General features: G+C 35.5%; 1 long non-coding RNA gene across 1 annotated transcript; it reads right to left on the minus strand.

The window, feature by feature from the left end:
• Positions 1 to 540: 540 nt before the first annotated feature.
• On the minus strand, positions 541 to 3716 carry LOC130735252 (uncharacterized). The gene is made up of 2 exons (XR_009018351.1): positions 2752 to 3716; positions 541 to 824 (listed from the first exon to the last, which is right to left on the minus strand). It is a non-coding gene; the product is annotated as an uncharacterized LOC130735252 (long non-coding RNA).
• Positions 3717 to 4107: the final 391 nt, after the last annotated feature.

Consider the following 4107-nt stretch of genomic DNA (forward strand, 5'->3'; position numbering starts at 1 on the left):
CTTTCCGCCGAACCCTGAGTCGAGCCTTGTTATTGGGGATGCAGATTTGGAATTTGCATGTGGGGCGAAATTTCTCTCGGTAAGCATAGGGTGGAAGGGAGATGAGAGTTTGTGTGACTCAGAGTTTGGATGGAGAAGAGGAAGAAGAAGGTTAGGTCCTGGGTTTACATCTGGCAGAGATGGAGAACTTTTGGGAGATAAGATTTTTATTAGGTCATTATTTTTAAATTAAATTAATGTTTTAAATTAGTTATTGGATTATAAATTTAAAGTTTTATTAATTATTTATGTAAGGTGCTTATATCACCCGCCACGTCAATTATAGAGTCCACATCAGCGAGTTCTGTTAGCTTTCTAACGGCAGATTAACGGAAGGACCAAAATTGCTCACGTTAAAAACAAGTAGGACTAAAAGCGCTCGTTTTAAATAAATGGGACGAATTTTGCACAATGATGTTACTTCAGGGATCAAATATGCAATTAAGCCAATCACTTATTTAAATAGGTTTATCTTCCTTGATATTCCAATAAAATTCATCATACTCAAAACTGAATTTCATAGGCACTTCGACCATCAACAGTACGACATCGCCATAATTTAGAAAATTATTCAACAACTTCCATAAGGAGAGGTTATAAAATCCTCTCAACAGAAGTGTAAAAGTAACGTAAAATATCTACCCAGTGTTACATTACAGAGCAAGACACTTATTTTATAATAATAATAATAATAATAATAATAATAATAATAATAATAATAATAAGAACATAAGCTAAGACTCTCCGAAGCTACTCCTCATGAGCCACATCTCTACCTCCAGTACCTGAGCGATGTCGCATTGAACATCATTCCAACAGAAGGGTAAGAACTTACATTGTATAAAATATAGCATAACAAAGAGCAAGTAAACAATTCAGATTTTGCTTTATAAACTCTTCACCTTTTCTTTAAAATCTGAGTGATTATAATATTTGCTCTCAAGACAGTTTCATAATTCTTATTGTTGTTTTGGAAAATTATAAGTTTTAAGAGGAATAATAATTTGACTTTACCACAACAGCAAAATAATTCACCAACAATTCACCAAACATATAAAACCACTGAAAATGTGAAACTTAGTGTGTGAGACTCTAATGTATGCATGTGGTACCAATTGTTAACCTTAGCGGTATCACCGCGTCCACTCCAGACAGTTAACCACTAATGAAGTCCACTTCAGACTTCCAGAACCACGCCAGTTCTGGGACAAACCTCAGTTTTCCGATGAAAACCGACACGTTGCCTCTTGACTAAATGAAGTGTATTTCGTGCAAAAAATCATAAATTAAAACATGCAATTTGAGACCACTCCAGCCCCAAATATATAACATATTTTCTCACCAAATTCCATAACGGAAATCACACCAAAATTGCACAAAATAACACTTCAATATAATTATCAACTCATTCACTATTCCACTGACAAAATAGCAACACAAAATCATCAAATGTCTCATATCAATTACTAGAATCAATTTCAGAATCAATCCCAGAAATAAGCAGAAACATAGCAAACTTTCATATAATCCTGGTACTAAATGAGCAGTCCAAAAATTATGAAAATTTTACCAAACATAGCCTTATACGTTAGCTTTCATATAAAATTGGTTTCACCCAATTTGGAATTCTGTAGAGAGAGTTATGCTCTCTACAACACAGGCTGCTAGGGTGTCTGCGGCCAGAAACAGAGTGAACTTGCAGATAATTCTGGTACTTAACCAGCTATCCAAAAATTACGAAAATATTACCCAACATAACCCTATGAGTTAGCTTTCATAAAAAATTAGTTTCACTCAATTCGAAATTCTTTAGAGAGAGTTATGCTCTCTACAACACAGGCTGCTAGGGTATTTGCGGGCAGAAACAGAATGAACTTGCAAATGATTCTGGTATTGAACCAGCAATCGAAAAATTATGAAAATATTACCCAACATAGCCCTATGAGTTAGCTTTCATACAAAATTGGTTTCACTCAATTTGAAATTCCGTAGAGAGAGTTATGCTCTCTACAACACAGACTGTTAGGGTATCTGCGGGCAGAACAGAACCCAATTTTCCTCAGAACCTCAATTTCGCTCAAAATCAATTTTGCTCACCACATGTTAACACTCAACACAGTCTCTCAGTTCTGAATTTTCAAAGAAGATGGGGGTTCCTTCATGTTAAACTCAACCTCTGTTATTCTACAATTATACAAGGTAAATTCAAACCCTTACCTTCTATGACACCTGTACAAAGCCTCTTTGACCCTTTTCTTCTTGAAGATCAAATTCTAGGTTTTCTCCACCTTTTCTCCTCTCCTTCACCTTTCACGTGTTTCTCTGTTCTGCTGCTTCTTTAATCCTAATTTTCTTTCTTTCCTTCTACTTATATCACTCCTAACCCTAAACTAGTAATATTAGCGGGCTCCACTCCATATATCACAATAAAATCAAAAAATCTTATTTATCTATATCACATAATTATTTAATAAAATCACTTAATGACCTTATCATCTAATTAAATCACATAATCATCAAATTAAATCACATAAATTATCAAATTACCATATAACATAATAATTAAAATAAAATATTAAATAACCTAATAACAAAAAGTGGGGTGTTACATAACCCAACAAAAACAGAGCTCCTCTCACTATGGAAGGGGACGCAAATCAGCTCATGACAACAACCGAAAAGCAAAAACATAAGAACCTAAGGGGGACAAACCTGACAACCAGACCACCTCCGCGACAACGTTTCCTTGGCTTAACCCAAGAAGATGATCGAACTCATACTCCACTCCAAGAAGCACCACTCTTGCAAAAGACTCGAACCCATCCAAAGATGGTCAAAACGAAGAGACGCCAACATCAGCCACCACTGACAACCTCAATCCACATGCTCATCAGCCGTGAAGACACATCAATCCATCAACATAAGCACCATGATCCAATACAAATTACACCACCAAATTGTTCCATATACAATTGCCAAGCACATATAAGCTGATCAAGCCTATATATACATATGTGTTAAGTCTCAACAACTTTTTCCATTTAGCATATGCACGAGCCTTGTCTTAAAGATTGGAGCCTCAAGAAAACCACTTAGAACGAGCCTTGTCTTAAAGATTGATATGGATCCAAGGCTCCAGCAACGCACGCTGATTGATAAAAAAATCTTTCACGCAGAAGGGGTATCCACTGATAAAATCCGGAAAGTGAGATCTTCAGATCAAAGCCCAAAACCCTGCAACACCAAACCCCAGAAATACAAGATCCGCAGCAACCATGAAGCAAAGGCGAGCTACGACGACGACAGGAACTAGGAGAAGCCTCGGCGGTGCATCGGAAGGCAAGGCAAACCGACATCAGCAAGAACGAAAACGGAGCACAACAAGCATAGTAGGGAGCGGCAACGAGGAGGTGGAGAAGCCTGTGTTCACCAAGGGGCGTCAGAAAAGAAGCCAGGGGAGTGAGGACGTGAACGCCAAGGTAGTTAGAACGGAACCATGTCGGACGAAGCAGAGAATAGATGAAGACATGAAAAGGAAGGAACAAAGAACATAGAAAAGTATTGGAAAATGAGGTTCTTAGATGGGCGTTGCCGCCGTGCCGGGAGGCGGCCCGGCGGCCACCCAAGCAACCCTAGATCGGGACGGTGAGAAGAGAGAATTTCATAGAAAAGTATTGCAAAACTTTCACCCTTCAAAATGATATAAAAAATAATATAATTTTAAAAATATTTCTTTTAGTAAAAAAATTTAAAAAAAAAATTAGTCATAAATATTTTATTTATTTAACTATCATAAAAATTTCATTTACATTAAGTAGTAAAACCTTCCTACATTCTTATTAAAATAAATAAAGCAATAGAAAAATTATTTGTAATTAATATATTAATAATAAAATTGAAAAATTGAAAAAAAAAATTACTGTCAAAATTTATTTAACTACCTAAATTAAAAAATAATATTTAATAAACATAAAAATTGGGTTGCATTAGTGAAAAATATCAAAAATTAAACTTGATTAATGATAAAATAATGTCATCAATAAATAATTTAGATAAAATAGTTTAAAT

Source organism: Lotus japonicus, chromosome 2 (assembly GCF_012489685.1).
Source record: "Lotus japonicus ecotype B-129 chromosome 2, LjGifu_v1.2".
In the NCBI taxonomy this organism is placed as follows: domain Eukaryota; kingdom Viridiplantae; phylum Streptophyta; class Magnoliopsida; order Fabales; family Fabaceae; genus Lotus; species Lotus japonicus.